Here is a 17,533-nt window from a genome sequence, read left to right on the forward strand (position 1 = left end):
TATCAGCTGACAGTAAAAGCCTATAGTCTCTTAGAAAGAGAATTATGAGTTGGAGTAAGATTAATCCAATTTCACGTGACTCGACAAAAGAAGCCGATAAAAAAAGCGCCGAAAAAAATAGCAAGAAGACCGAAGAGTGCCGACAAACGATCATTAAAATTTATATTTTTGAGAAAATAGTTTATTATAGAGAATATTTAAAAGGTAAAGATGTTGTTTTCGTTGTTTTCATTAACATATTTCTGGAAATTAGATTTTTTACAAAATTATTTATCCATTTCGCAAAATAATATATATGTCACAAATATTATATTAGATAAATAATTTTTAAAAAATCTAATTTCCAGAAATATGTTCATGAAAATATAACATGTCTCAGTATTCGAGTATCAGTTATATAGCTAAATTATGAATAATGTCACTTAGATAATGCCTCAGTGGAATCCTTCCAAATGTAGGCATGATGGTCGGCAAAACTTTGTTCAGCTAGACAGTATTTTGTTAAAACTTCTGGCTGGTGGACTTCGGACTGTTGCCGTTCAAGTTCTATTTCAACGTGGCCTTGCTCTGGACGGAAATGCTCGATCACCAATAGGTCGAAATTCTCCTGGGATCTGAACATCAGAATTATGTTTTCATCCACTGGTCCAGAATCCCACAGCAAGAAAGAATCTCCTCTAGCCATGATTTGTAGTCTAACATGATTCCGGATGTCTCCAACGGTTTGTCGATTAGAATATGGCAGCTGTTTCTGTTACCTTGGGCGTATGCCGGTGAAATGACTGTCAGCTTCCAACGATATATAGCTTGTAGTTTGTTGAATTATGTGTTTTGATATTTCGACTCCTTCTTCTGTCTGTCCCTGCATTGAAGATACGAGTTAAGGCGCACTGTTTTGCTTGATTATGAGCGTGATTGTGTTCGGATGATGGCAGGACATTGTCGTTCAGTATCTTCAATCTTCCACGGCAGCCATCTTTCTAGAAACATCTCCAGGATGTAGTCCATCTGCATTTTCTCAATCTTAACCGTCGACCAAACAAACAAATTACCGTATAGATTTTACAATCCGCAGATTTATAATAAGTAATTAATAGGTTTAATATAAGATGCATCATCTTTTCTCTCATCTTAATTGACCGTTTTGCAATATCTAATTGGCCTAATAAATTTTCATATTTCATACGCGCTGCGCTTTTTTGGCGGAGCCCTTTTGTTGGGCTGAAAATGATTGATTTATTTTGCCGGCGCTCTTTGGTCGATGCCCCTTCCTCTCAATTTTAGATTATCTATCTATGTCAACAGATGGACTACGTACAAGTTCAGTCAGAGTTGTCACTATTGCAGAGTCCTGCAATGGAGGTCCGCGACAACCTTAAATAGCTTTCATGAGAGTCACAAAGATCTCTCAGAAACAGAAGTGCTACTCAGACATTGCCAAAACAAACTGTAAGTTTTATGTTTAATATTATATGTGTTTGCTTATTCCTTTATCTTCAATACAAAACGCAAGCTGTCTCCTCTCCACTCTTTTGTGTTTTCGTGTGTGATATTATATAAATATAATAGAATGTTTGGGGGTGTTAGTGTATGCATTCCTACCCTAGTCCGCCTGACACTCAACTTGGGTTTGGATTTGTGGGGCTGGTGTTATGCATCATCTTACAAATTATGTGATGGTGAGTAGGTTGTGTATGTGTTTGTAAGTAGAGATGGGTGCTGGTCAGTAAGACAGCGTATTGGTTAGTAGGTGGACGTGCTAGTGAGTAGTGGTGGGTGACGGTGAGTAGGTGTGGAATTTTGGTTAGTAGGTTTAGGTGCTGATGAGTATAGGCAGGTGCTGTTCAGTAAGACTTTTATTTGGTCAGTAGAGGTGAGTGTTTGACAAACAGGATGGATGTTGATCAATTATGTCCATGTTCAATTTTCCAGAACAAAAATAATTTATGGTCACAATGGGAAATATATTATTAAGTTTATATTCAAATACTCTTGTTCCTATACCCTTCCTTCATGTTAAATTTATGAACATTGTTAATATTACTTTTCCTATTGTCGCCATTGTGCCAACAAGTGTTAAACCTTTTTACTTTGTAACATGGACTTCCCACAGTCGTCCTTGTGTCATTAATTCAAGTTGGAGTCCGTAATTTTAATTTCCACTGACATCATAGTTCGGTCTTTGTCTCCATGATCTTCTGGTCCTAAATTATACTGGACTAAATGTTGGGACTTTGAGTGAAAATGAAAAGGATGGAAATACTCAGGATGTGAATTTTCATTTAGAATACCACCCGGTCCCGTAATTATGAAACTCTTCAGCATGAGTGTTCGTTCATGCTATACTGAAATATTGATAGCTGCCATTAAATAAACAAATTGGAATGCAAAGGATTAGAACATGACAGATGTGTGTTAAATATACAGTGTTTTTTAGCTGGTTAACTAATGTAAGACTTATAATAAATGCAACTTTTCATTTTGAATGCAGACGAGAATACCATAGTTGCAAAATTCTCAGATACAACGCACTTTGATGACATAAATTCAACATAAAATCGGCGACGTTCCTAGCTGAAGTGAGATTGTTATGAACAGAATTATTTTGTTCTCGTCAAGAAGTATCTTGTAAATACTTTCCTAAACGTCCTTGATGTGCCAAGCAAGATGACTAAAACAATAGACTTATGTGGGTCTGATATCTCCCATCCAGCTTAATTAACAGTTAACCATTTCACTAAGTAAATGTATGTAACAGTGTAAGAATATAACTGTGTAAACTAATTCTGATTTCTGTATTATAATAATTCCATTTTTTTCTTCGTGAAACGGATTTTCTGCAATACGATTGGCTGTAAATGGTCACATGATACTGATCTGGAATTTTTACGCATCGATAAATTCTGGGACTATTTTCGGTTTTTGTACTGTTTGCAATATAAATAAACATTGCAGACACGTCATTGTGAAATATTCTTTGATCGAAATGCATAGTTCAGTATACAATTTGGCGTTCGTCTGCTACATAGTCGAGCAAATTAGTCATTACCTAAGATGTTAAGTATGAAGTTGCCAAATAAACGTAACTGTGACAGTAGTCACATTTCATTTCACATTAAATCACTGAACGGGTCTTGTTAAGTATTAACGCTGTGGAGAATGATATAAAATGTTATTCCTGTATATACAAGTTATTTAATTTTTTACCTTTATTTTAGTAAGGGATAGCATCATTTTGTTCATATGTCCATGTTGTTCATTGATAAAATCCATAATGATTTAAAGTTTGATTGGAAATTTAATTTAGCACATTAGTTCAGTCCGTAACAGTTATTATTTAAGGTCATGGTCATCTGACGTATCAGATAGGACTGACTAAAATTGAACAAGAATGTTGTAAATGAACTAAATGTGTTGGAAACCACCGGTAGCCATTGCCTAAGATGTAAAGTATGAAGTTTCCGAATAAACGTAACTGTGACAGTAGTCAATATGTTCTTGTGATTCTGTACCGGTTATGTAGGCCTATTATGGGGCGATGTGAAGCGGCGAATGAACGGAAACTACGAGCTACTTAAATTGGAATGAATTGTTGATGAAATACGTTGATTTGACGAAAGAAAGGACGAAATTGGATTTAAAAGGATTAAATTATTATGGTTGGGTATTTATCGATGTGTATATTTTACCTAATCACTCACAAAGTTAACATAAAATCATTCGGACTTTAATTAATTTGTGAGTGATTAGGTAAAATGTATATATCGATAAATACCCAACCATGGCCATTAAATCCTATATTCATTTTACATATTGTGCATACTTCCAAAAAATGAAGGCATAATTAATAATCATAGTCTCTTGCTCATATGCGAATTTGTCCGAAATCTTAAAAAATAGAAAACATTTTACAAGTTTAACCTAAAATGTAAGAAAAAATAGTTACTAGATCTGGAAAGGTAACAAACCCAGCCAGTCAGATGCAGTCTCGTCAAATTACGTTGATCGCACTTATAAAACATATCAAGACAATGATTATATACAATCTTATTTATTAAGTTGTAGTAAAATCCGATTGAAATTCGGTCTAGAGAGTGATAAGCTCAGCCACTGGGATACAAGACTATCCGATAAATAGGAGCAGACTAATCATAATTAAACGCATTCATTAATTAGAGGATTTAAGAGTATTTAATAAGTTCTGTCAGTGTTTAATCATACAAATAATTGCTATAGTTCTGATCATTTTGACCAATCACATTCTTCGTATTCGTGGCTCTGACTCATAATCAAAGCTAACTTCCTCGTGGACATCAATCCCAAGTAGAGCCAGGCAGTTTTAAGTTGTTGTAGTAAAGGGGGAGTTTCCAGGCTATTTTAAGCTGTTGTAGTAAAGGGGCAATTTCCAGACTTTTTTAAGCTGTTGTAGTAAAGGGGGACTTTCCATGATATTTTAAGATGTTGTAGTAAAGGAGGAGTTTCCAGGCTATTTTAAGATGTTGCAGTAAAGGAGGAGTTTCCAAAATGAAGAGGCATTACAATGAGACTTGCATTTGGCAAAGCTGTAATGTCTACCGAATCAACCTGTTTTGAAATAAGTCTTGCAATTTAAATGCTAATTTAGCTTTTGCATATGCAGGGTCAAGAGGAAAACTGGAGGAAATGATGTTCTACATGGTTGAGAAATATATGCGAGAGTTTAGCGCTGTCGAAAATATATTGCACAAAGCCATTTTGAAAATCCATTTATTGGCAATGTTGTAGCAAAACCAAAGATGCCTTCCAGATCTGAAATATTTCAATCAACGTTGAAATGAAAATAGGTATTATTATTATCATTATTATTATTATTATTATTATTATTACTGTCAAGGTAAACTATTTCTTTTCAGCATTAGATTTACAGTTTGCTGTCATTCTCTATCGTGAGCACATTGAAATTCCGATATAAATAATTCAAAATGTACTAACTGCGTTTTTCAATCAGGCGGCTTGTGGAAGAGGTATCAGAAGTACTAGTGATATAGTTCTAAATCCACGAACACTCAAATAAGACAAGTAAATTCATGCTGATTTCCTATCCTCGTAAAGCAAATGAACGGTACGAGAAAAGAATGTAAAAAACAGTTGTAATGTTCTGAGTCACAACTCTCTCTGTGTCTCGTATACAAACATAAACACACACACACACACACATACATACATACATAAACACACACACACACACACACACACACACACACACACACACACACACACACACACATACATACATACATACATATATATATATATATATATATATATATATATATATATATATATATATATATATATATATATATATATATATATATATATATATATATATATATATATATATATACTGTGACAGAACATCTTGTGTATGTAAGTGATATGATTCACTTGAGGCATGCATGAGGCTATGAGTAGTACAAAATGGTTACACTTGTGTCTCTTGGCATGTAAACCAACATGAACTTCAATCGCAAAGGTGAAAATTGGAATAGACAGCTTATTGATCTTCATTTGATGGGTTCACCAAAACTCACTAAACTGATTATTCTGTGTATGAAAAATAATATGACGTCACTGGGAACAAAACATGATAATCATAATGGTGTAAAATCAATAGGTTATGAACATGCAGTTATTCTAGTTTTCTAAGTCTAACGTCAATTCTGTAAAAGGTAAAAAAAAAGGATTGAGCCCATTTGAAACATTTGATGGGACTGGGTCGACTTTCGCATAAATTGACAAAATTGCTCCTCGATGTTTTTCTTTCATGGTATATAAAAACGAAATATGCAACTGACCCTACACAGTTAATAAGGATAAAGATCAAGTATTTTTTGATAATTCCTTATTTCAGCAGAAGATGACATTTCATGTTTTTTTATCACCAAGTATGCTGCTAACAAGAAAGAAAATAATGTCCATAGTTTTAAATGCAAGTATGTATGAACTCAGTTGGAAGTCAGTATGAACTCAGTTGCAAGTCAGTATGAATTCAGTTGCAAGTCAGTATGTACTCAGTTGCAAGTATGAACTCAGTTGCAAGTCAGTATGAATTAAGATGCAACTCAGTATGAACTCAGATGCAAGTCAGTATGAACTCAGTTGCAAGTCAGTATGAACTCAGATGCAACTCAGTATGAACTCAGATGCAAGTCAGTATGAACTCAGATGCAACTCAGTATGAACTCAGTTGCAAGTCAGTATGAACTCAGATGCAAGTCAGTATGAACTCAGATGCAACTCAGTATGAACTCAGTTCCAAGTCAGTATGAACTCAGTTGCAAGTAAATAGTCCACTGGCTGCGCTATACATGCCTGGGTATAACATGACTGGACGCGTGGTCTAATCAAGAAATTGCAGTGGGGGTTTTCGCCGACTTTGAAGTTGCCTCATTGGAGTAAGAATTTTGTGTCAGCCAGTTGGCAGTAACGACTGACTGGCTGTGCCAGTATGGAATTGGCACATGTTTACCGTCAAGTATTAGACTTTTGGAATGGGGGAATGAAACTATAAAATTTTGCTAGCGAGGTGGAAAGCAATAGCAGCAACTGGACATGAAATAAAAATTAATAACTCATGAGCACATACGTGTTAGATAGATTATTACTAAATTTTAGAACACCCCGCTGTAACCTTTTTGCATTATCATTATAAGAAAAAAGAAAGTTACCTGTAAACAATAGACCAGTGGAGAAACCCGCTTAAAATGATTTTTAGGAATTAGTTTATCGAGGTCGGCCTCTTCAAATATAATAATCACAAATAAACATTACAATTCTATTAAAACTTAACGTTTTTTTTCCCTTTCTTCCTCTACAAATAAGAATTGTGGCAAAGTCATGGCTTATTCCACCGTGCTCTATCCACTTATTCTGTATAAAAAGCTTCCAGTTTTGAAATAATTATACTTTATAGAAACGAACATCTGCGACTGGAATACACGAGGCCTTAATAATTAGTCAAGACTTTAGGACAATTTCTAACTAACTTCCGATTTTGAAGAGTCTCCCCATTGAGAAATATTTTTCTCCTCTCTCTCTCTCTCTCTCTCTCTCTCTCTCTCTCTCTCTCTCTCTCTCTCTATATATATATATATATATATATATATATATATATATATATATATATATATATATATATATATATATATATATATATATATAATTCCCGCATACACTTTTAATATACTAGGTAAATGAAATATATGCTTGTAAATACAGCATACATGGAGAGTCAGGAAATAAGTACAATCGTGTCAAACAAAGAATGATATCGTCATCTCTACACTGGCACCTACAAATATTTATCATCCAATCTTACATGCTGAATATTATTAATGGATCTAGGAAAGACAAACCCTTGAGACCATCGAGCTGGTTATTTTGTGAAAAGAGATATTGGAGTTTGAATGAGATACAAGACAGATGTAAAATTAACGTTATTATCAGTTTATTGTTGAGGCAAAATGTTTTTCCTTCTTTGGTTTCCCCAGAGACTTTTATGAAAAATTTGCCCTCTAATTCCAATAACTTTCATATTATGATGGTTTGAGCTCTTGCTTCACTTTCTTGATTAAAACGTTTGGAGAATGATGGGCCAGGGATGACATCACAAAATCGTGTTGTATTTATGGCTTTCTTTTATCTGACTAAGAGCGTCCATGAAGGTACACGTGGTGGCACATTGATTAGAGTGACGGACTTTCAACCATAAGGTCGTAGGTTCGACTCCTTCTCGTATTAGCCCAGATCAGCTGTTGTGATATGTCCCTGAGCAATGCACTTTACTCGCATTGCCTCGGCACTGTATAGCCTTACAATTGTTGATATGCCAGTAAACATCAAACAAGCAAAGGAATGAAGAAGCAAAACAACAAATAAAACACGAAATACAAGTAAACTGTATTTTCAACGATCCCTATTTAATGGTACTGATTTTTTTATTATTTAAAGAGACCGAAGACAGACATTGATAATAGAAGGCACTTACACGAGCTGTTCTATTGTGTTTGATACCACACGGGACCTGCAAGCAAAACAACCCACGTTTATGCTCCATATAACGGATAGTTGAAAATATGATCGCAAACATTAAAGATAACTTTCCTAAGGAGACTGAAAAAAAATTGTTGTTTATACTAAGCTTTTTAGGGCTTTATTGTAAAATTCTGATTGGCAAAACAGAAAGACGCTGTTGAGGGGATTCAAATATATTCGTAACTGCAAACATATTCAATCAGTTTGTTTTGAAAATAAACATTCTATTACAAAAGAATAGCTGATTCATTAACAAGAGGCCCAAGTCGACCTCATATTGCTTATAAGACATACATTGGACTAAAACGTAAATGTAATAAGACAGGCGCCATAATCTGAAACTCATGTTGGGGTACTTTCCGGGTATTTTGTAGAATTGGGAGGAGAATGGCATGTAGTTTAATTTTATTTCTAATTTGAGCAACTTCAGCTGGACTAGATGGATCTTTGGCATCTTTTTTTTGTATGAATCTGAAAGTTGTTCATGTAAGAACTATATTAAATTTGATCTGTTATTGTAAGGTACTTTTCGAGATATAGTCGTTCTATGATATTTTATACAAATATTAGCAATGATTAGTATGGCTGATTTAAGATAAGCACTTCTGTACGTTTCTCACCCGCTTGTTACGAACGCCACTCTATTGTGAAAGGAGCCACTCCAGACAAAACTTTGAACGAGCATGGCCTATGAAACATTCTACTGCGTTTTATAAAAACCGGCTTTGCCGTTCTGAAGAAAAAATTGAAAATATATTTTTCACATGTTTGTTCTGGAACCACGCCATTGCTAGATGAGCCGCATTGGACAAAATTTTGATAGAGCGTACTCAAACGCTTTTACCAAGTTCGATTACAATTGAAGCAACCGTTATAGAGATTAAGTTGAAAATAGGTTTTCCATCGTATTGATTAGGAAGCTAGACCGTTGTTAAGTCAGCCACCCTGAATTTTTTTTTTATATAGCTCGTTTTTCACCTGTCTTGATCTGAAATGTGTCAGTCAGTAAGTACGTTACCAAGTTTTACCAATGATCTGCTCTTTCGTTGTGCATCCTAAACAATGTTGCAGAATTATGTTCCTATATTTGGATTGAAAAGTTAGTTTTGGTTTTAATATCAAAACACTGGCAAAAGCCATATGAAAATCTACAAAGCAATCACAGTCTAATACATATCACTCAAGCGTATCACATTAAAAAGGTATTAAAATGTTAGTTTTTCGAGAAAAACAAGTTAGGATTGGAAAATCAAATCGAGGTTTTGAAGGAATCTAAGAAGGAATAATAATGGGAGAATTACTAAATCTTTAGCACTGTCTATCACTTCACCATTTTACAATTTTTGAAAAACTTGTTTTAATCTTCTGTCTTTTTTTTATATTCCTATACTTTGGCCAAAGTTAATGTTTCCAGCACTGACTATGATGACGGTCGGATCTGCTAAACTGAGAGGCTCTCTCTGCCCAGTATGATGAACAATGACGGAGGACGAGTTTCATTTTATTTTAATTTTACTCATATAAAGAGGGAAAGAGTTAACTTTTACCTCTTTATTTGATAAATAAACCAAACACTGTTAGCTAAATACCACAATCCTTCCCGCCAGCGAGTAACTCAAGTACGTATGTACTAATCTGGATTAGGAAACTTTTAAACTTTTTAGGGTCAGATGTCAAAAGGTAAACTTCATCTTCCACAAGTTAGCTTACACTATACGCCGTTCACTGCTTGCACTGTTGTTACACCGTTCACTGTTTATATTGTAATGTATATTCAATTTGCATTGTTTGTTAGATAGGTTTTTTATATATAAAAAGTGTTATTTTATTACATGCTTTTGTAATGTAACATTGTATGTTGAACTTAACCTTGTCCAAAAATCAGGTTTATTTTGTTCTTGACTTATTGATCTTTAAATTTTATTCTGTAAACAACTAATGCATTGCTAAAATATTCTCTTTGTGTATGGGATTATTATCAGGATCACTATTAATAGAGGTAAATACGCTTGTTTTGTTTTATTTTGTCTTGGTATTGGTTATTAAAATTCCCCTACAATTTACATGCTGTACCTGATATTGTCCTGGCTATATACTATAATTTTTTTTGTAAACATTAAGAACTTTCTAGAAGGATAATCTCCATTAGTTAATTTGTTTTTAAGGAAATGTTAATTGTTACCTGAGGTCAAGTAGAGGATTATATAATCTTGTCACTGGAAAGATTATTCACTCATGCTCAAGATCTAGCAAGATCAATTTGTTTTATTGTTGTGTTCAGTGTTAATTTGAGCTGGAATTTATTTCTTCAAATTATTTACTTCAGTGATTAATTTCCCTGGAAATGAAGAGCGCTCATAATAAATATTCTTGGCTTGATACATTCACTGGGATTTATCGTTGATTAAAATATGGAATTATATTAGTGTGTTTCAAAAAGACTTGGCACATCAGCATTAAATAGGTCATCATAGATATATCAACACTTCAGTGTTGGTCAATTTGGATTTATATAAAGTTTATTCAGAACTTTAAATTAATTGGACTTGTGTCTGTAATTCTGGGATTATTTGGCGATTTAATTGGCAATATCATAAGTTCTTTTTTGTTGTCATTTTCACTTTGTGCTCCAGGGAAATAAATTATTTGCTGGACTTTACAAACTTGTTGCTTTTCGCTCTTTTCTGTTTCTTATTTTAAGAGCATAGACGCGTAACAACATTCGTATGCATTTATTTTTAATATACTCCATGTGGGGTCTTTATTGAAGCACAAGGTCTTAAATCCCCATCATTTGAAGATTTCACTGAACATTTTCATACGCAAGCATCGTTTATCGCAACTTGTATTCTTTGTAATAACAAGATTGTTAAGCTTTCCTCCCCTCCCCCGAAAATAATTTCTGCCTCTTATGGATATTAAATTTCATATGCTATTTATTGTCTCACTAATTAAATTTTTAAGAAAGAACAAATGACTGATTAACCTCCTAAGTGCATCTTGTTTCAAAATAAGTCATAGTTAACAAGAAAGTTGTATTGTCTCTCTTATGCTCTGAATATACACAAAACATGCTTCTCTCTCTCATTCTCTATCTCTCTCTCTCTCTCTCTCTCTCTCTCTCTCTCTCTCTCTCTCTCTCTCTCCATAATCAATAAGAAAATCGAGAATTGGACGATTCAATGCATAATCATAGTAATTTACACTGGGTTCAATATTCAGTATTTCCCCTTAGAGGGAAAAATGAGACCAAGCGGCTACCAATGCGGACAATAATTTTAGGGGAACGCGTTGTGGCGGCTGATTGATGTCATTAGACTGTTGTGTTTTGCTGGCTGACCAAAGTGTACATTACTATTTTATTTCTCAAACGAAATATACAGAGAAAAAATGTTCTCTTATATTTCAGGCAAAATGAAAACTATTGAGAGAATAAGTAGCAGAGAAAATGATAATATGAACTAGATAGTAAATAACAGTCCTCAAATAAGGTTACATATTCGTGTGTGTGTGTGTGTGTGTTTGATTGTGTGTGTGTGTGTGTGTGTGTGTGTGTGTCAGAGAGAGAGAGGGGGGAGGGGGAGATTTATCAGCACATAAAAAAACATGTATAGTCATATCAAGACAAAGAGATTAAAGTGTTTTGGCTATGCTCGACCCGGCCTGGGTCTGCAAGATTATTTGAACTCGTATAATCAAAGAGAGAGAGAGAGAGAGAGAGAGAGGGAGAGAGGGGGGTTAAATACATTTCGGGCTCTCCGCCACAGTGGTGTATCAGATTTACACAACTATTTGTTTATATTCTAGCAAAACCGCGGCATGACGTCATCTTTGTGCCAAATATTGCATCTACACCTGTCATTAATCTTTCATGTCACAAAAGCAACACAACTTTTCACAACGAATTGATTCTCAAGCAAGTCAGTTAGTTAAGCAGTGCAAGTGTTCGATTCTTCCCCTAATACTACTTGGCGACAAGAAGCATGATATAAATTTCGTAGGAAATGTTACTAAAATTACTAGCCAATAGTTTTCTTTTTGTGTCTCCATATTATTTTAATACCATATGAACATATCGTAGCAATATTGAGGAAAGGAAATCATTTAGAGAATAAAAGGAACACAACAAGCTACTCAGGAAATAGCTACTTTAACAAAACTTTAGATCCCCCCCAAAAAAAAAATTAAAAAAGAAGGAAAATTTAAAGATTCTATTGAATAGGTAAAGTATAAATTTTAGAGAATTTTAGAGAAAAGAACTAAAACTGGAAGAAGAATTTTTTTCTTCTTCAGAAAGTCTTAAAATCACCAAAGGATTGGAGGGTCTTGAAAGGTCCACTATCTTTACTGGCATTGTTGATGTGGTTCGGCCTTCGGATTCCCAAACACCTCGATAATAATACATCAGAAATTAAAGCACTGAGTCTAATTTCTGGTTATATACTAGTATAGCTAATAATGACATATTCTTCTAATTTATGGAATGAGGGTCGCAATGAGAAAGAAGCAACTAATATAACCTCCGGTCAAAAAAGGTGTCCATTTTAATCATGTGGGAAATTTAATTTTATATGGTATGTCTTCCATTATCCTTAATGATGCAGTAACCAGTGCTTGAGCTGTTACTATCGCCTTATTCACTTCGCTATCAATCGATATCTAAAGTATCATTTGACCTGGATAGCGCGGGAAAGACTATTCACTTACATTGAGTGTCTAGCCCAGCTTCGAGAAATAGACTGAGAAAAATAAAATATTTCTAGATGGGTCGAAATAAAATCGTTGACCCCAGTCGATGGACCTTCTTTTCATCAACGTGGTCGACGTTAAGTGCATTTAGTGTAGCTTTAATCTAGTACCAGGGACAGATAACAACAGTGAACAGATTTTTAACAATACCTGAATGTCTTTCAAGATTTTTGACTGAAAATTCGTTTCTTTAAAAATTGAAACAATAATCAGACGAAAATGACTTACCTCAGATACAATGGCGATCATGAAGAGATACAGAATTCGACACATTCCTCTTCCATTTTGCAATAATTCCACTAATGACTGTTACAGAGAGGTTGCTAACAATATTTCTTTTCTCCCTTCTACAACCAGCTCAAGCGGACAGAGATCGATATTTATTAACAGAACTTCAGATTCACTAACACACGTGTAATGCACATGCGCAAAAGAGCACAGTAGTACTACTAGCTTGCTGATCGTCTGTGCAAGCTAGTTGGGGAAGAATTTTGCTGATTTATTTTTTATATTTCCTGTGTTTTATAACTTACAGATTTCAAGTTATTTTTATTTTTGTAAATTTTTTTTTTACCGAGAACAAAATCTGGAATCTTTGGCTCATTTAAGATGCATTTGATAAAGGAGATAACATATAACGTGTATACGACCGTATCAAATGTAAGTGATTACTAGTAATTTTCCTGCTCTGTTATCAAATATGATCCTGTTCAATTAAACTACTTGAAATTTGGATTCAAAATGATGTTCGTGGTTTAGACAAAAGCTCTTAATACCTGATTTTTCTGTATTTATTTATTCTTATGATTGTGTTTCATTTGAAAAGAAGAAAAAAACTTGATGTCTCAACCTTCTGGGACAGTCCTTATTAGTGACTCTCGCTCTCTCTGATGATGATTTATGTGCACACAGGTTTGTTTTGTATCTCCAGGGAAGGAGAGATGGAGAATTTAAGATGGAGTGCAACATACATATATTTCCCTAGGTAATTAACAGTTGTTAAGTTTTCATTTTTGATTAATTGTTGTAGTTTGTATATGCCAGGTTTCTGTCAATAATGACGATCAATATATGATTTTCTTTGTGAGAGCTATAAGAGACAGATTAAGACAAAACGATAGCCATCTTCAATCTTAATATTTATACAAAGTTACCATTTCTTTACATGGCGTTCGCTTCCTTCATGTCTACCAGTCTCGATCTTTAATGCTTGTGATAAAATCCTTAATTTACATAAATCCTTTCTGTGGCTGGCATTCCCAATTTTTCATGGACAGAAACATGTCTTTTATATATTTTATACATGTATGAAGCTTTCGAAGCAGCTACTGAACTTCAGTCAGAATGAAATATGTCTTTATGTCTTTTGTTAAAAGAAATAAAAAGGATGATATACGGACTGACTGAGAGCAAACTAGACTTCACCAAATCCTGAGATCAATAGAAGTGTTCTCGTATTAGGAATCCAGTTTTCATCCTTATTTTTTTCGCAGTCGGTCAGCATTATTTGATATAGTTTGCAAAGAATAAAATTTTCTATGTTTAGCAACTTGAACCAGTACTAAATTATGCGTACATATCTATTTAGATAAAGTGGATATCGGCCCAACTCTCCATTCACAAGCATACTGTTGGCAGAAAGTTTTACATCTATTAACCGCTTGCAATGTTATTTTATTTACCCGTTCTATATTGTTCGCTTTCAAAATCCCCAAATTTTGCAGCAATAAAACCAGTGCGGGATTTAGACACAGCGAGGCCCTAAGGAATGGGAGTATGTAGAGGCCCTATTTGGTATAAAATAAATTTGAAAGGCCCACTCAGACTGTGGGTTCAGACTGTGAGGCCCTAAGCTGTAGCTTGTTTAGCTTATGCATAAATCCGGCACTGAATAAAACAAAATTTTAAACCCAAAATAATCGAATAAATGACACATTATATTCACTAGACATTGTAGATTATCACTATTATTGCATTTATTGCTTTGACACCTTTTACACCGAAACCAGCATCTCGTCATAAATATTTAAAATTAATCACAATGTTTAGAAACACATAACCGTAATTAAACGAAACGTCTTTTAACTCTTTATATATTTATCTTTATCGGGTATTTGTGATAACATTCTAAATGCAAACCAACCTGAAATATTCAGTCTCGATAATGATACAATGAATTACACAGACGGAACCTACAAGTTACAGAAAAATATTGTGGACCCCCTAGTCCGATACTCACCAGAGAGAAACTGAAATATGTATAACATGCATTTATTGAATTTAAAAATGAATAATACTATTAATATTTTTAACCGAAGGGTGGGTGTAGACGCGGGAGTTGGAAAATGCACATCCAGTGAGAAGAGTCTAACTTATGATCTAGTTACGAATTTAAGTGGCCTCCAACTGTGAGAATAACCTTATTCCTTTGCTTTCACACATTCACTGTATTTTAACATACCAAATTAGAAGTATTCAAACATTTTATATGCCTTAACATACCAAATTAGAAGTAGTCGAACATTCACTATGCTTTAACATACGAAAGTAGAAGTATGCAGATGTTCACTGTTCTTTAACGTACCAAATTAGAATCAGACATTCACTATGCTTTAACATACGAAAGTAGAAGTATGCAGATGTTCACTGTTCTTTAACGTACCAAATTAGAATCAGACGTTCACTGTTCTTTAACGTACCAAATTAGAATCAGACGTTCACTGTGCTTTAACGTATCAAATTAGAATCAGACATTCACTGTGTTTTAACATACCAGGTTAGAAGTTATCCATTATTGTTCTCCTAATTCCTAAACAACAAATTCCTTTTTGCACTAGTAAATGGTTGTAGATGGTGCGTTGTATCCTCCATACTGACTAAACACTGGTTAAATGCTATGTTGCTTGAACTTTTTTTGGAATTCAATAGTGTACTGAAATTTGATTTCTTTTCCAGCAGATAAAACTTATTTTTATTAAGAGGCAGAATGGAATCTCAGTATCAGCAGGGCCGGATATGGTCAAGTGTTGGGAGGGGTGTTTCCAAAATTTCAAAAGAACCCTGGCTTTCCTCTAAAGGCCACCAAAGCAAAATTATATGTGCCTATTTACTAAAAGTGTGTATAATACCCAATAAATGTGCGCAAAAATAAAACGATGGTCAAATTTCTGGAAACCCCCTCCTCCGATATGGCCCTGAATCAACATTATCTTTTTAAACTCTGGTTTAAATTGTGTTACATGAAAAGAAGAATTATTATTTACCCGGCTTCACATTTACATCCAGCAGCATGTACTTTTCCAAATACTTTAGACACGCATGCCCAAGCTTCATAATCAATTTTCTTCTTAGAATCGTTTGGCAACGATGGAAATACTTTGGCCTTTACATAGCAATGCGAGCATTCCTGCAAAATTTTGTCATATGCAACTGAATGCACATGTCTGTCTTCATAAAAAACTTTAGCCTTCGACTGCTTCTTGGCATTCATCATTTTACAATCAAAAGTTCTTGAACTGTTCAATACAAGATAATTGTACAAATCTTCTGTTCTGAACAATGGCAAATGAGTCAAATCACTATCCTATAAGCCGTTTAAAGTCCATGGCTCCGGAATCTTTTCTCCGAGAGGCGTACAAAATACTTCTGCATGACGTTTGTTGTCATTCTCATTGTCGTCTATTTGTATTTCATGCAGCGTACGCGTGCCTAAATTGACAAGTCCTTGAGCACGCTTGATCAATTCAGATTTATTCCCTGACTCGTGTGCATCTCTATCTCTTAAATAAACCTTCAATTCACGAACTGATAGCTTTTCAAAAGAATACGGGTCAGCGATTCCTTTGTTAGACGTCATTTCATCTGATTTTTTGCTCACCGGAAGTAGATTTAACAAATAACGATAACTCGCGCAACAACCCTTCTTAAACATGACTATCCGCGCATGACACTATAATTAGCACATGGGCAGATAATCCTGCTGACATGCAATATACCCTCGACATTTTTAATAGATATTGAGATAACTTCAAAATTATAATAACCATAGAGAAAAAAGATTACTGCATTTGGCTCAAAAAAGTTCAAACATACCTATTCAATATAAAAATTGCCTATATTAATATTAAAAATGAATACAATTGCTTAGAAAACTTATATTTCACAAGAATAAAAAATTCTCTAATGGCCTGAAAACCTAGTTTCCATAACTAACAATGCTATGCTGTTATGAATATATACGTTGTGTGTTTAATTTTTGTTGTCCATGATTGTAGATTGTAAGGGTTATTTTGCAAATAACGTATTGCTCAGCTAATTTTTGTCAATGATTGTAGATCATATTTTAAGATAATTATCAGTTATAAGTAAACAAGTTTACTTGGATCTGAGATCAGGACATTGGTTTTACCCTCAGAAATTCACGGTTTACCTGATATTTATTAGGCTGATTCGCTAAAGGTTTACTATACAGACCTGACATTGTTTACAGTTTAGAGTAATTTTCCATCAAGATGACATAATATTTTCAGAAAACGGTAATTGCGACATAGATCAAGTAGGGAGGTATATCAAATTATTTACATAAGAATTATTCATTCCTATCTTCACATTTGAAGTGGAATAAGTCATGTTAGGTCTCTTCATTTTTAATTTGAGAGGTTTATTTAAAATTATTCATTGTAAATTACAAAATGTTTATTGACTTTAG

At 34.1% G+C, this 17,533-nt stretch overlaps 1 protein-coding gene and 1 pseudogene across 1 annotated transcript in view; both read right to left on the reverse strand.

Moving 5' to 3' along the window:
• Positions 1-13,159, reverse strand: part of LOC149808060 (uncharacterized) — a 93,460-nt gene extending 80,301 nt beyond the window's left edge. The window contains exon 1 of the mRNA XM_089973177.1: positions 13,054-13,159. The gene's annotated coding sequence lies outside the window, so the exon portion shown is untranslated. The remainder of the gene's footprint in view (positions 1-13,053) is intronic.
• Positions 13,160-16,084: 2,925 nt separating this feature from the next.
• LOC149808061 (uncharacterized) lies at positions 16,085-16,681 on the reverse strand (annotated as a pseudogene).
• Positions 16,682-17,533: the final 852 nt, after the last annotated feature.

Source organism: Sinohyriopsis cumingii, chromosome 1 (assembly GCF_028554795.1).
Source record: "Sinohyriopsis cumingii isolate HCF-2022 chromosome 1, ASM2855479v2, whole genome shotgun sequence".
Taxonomy (NCBI): Eukaryota; Metazoa; Mollusca; class Bivalvia; order Unionida; family Unionidae; genus Sinohyriopsis; species Sinohyriopsis cumingii.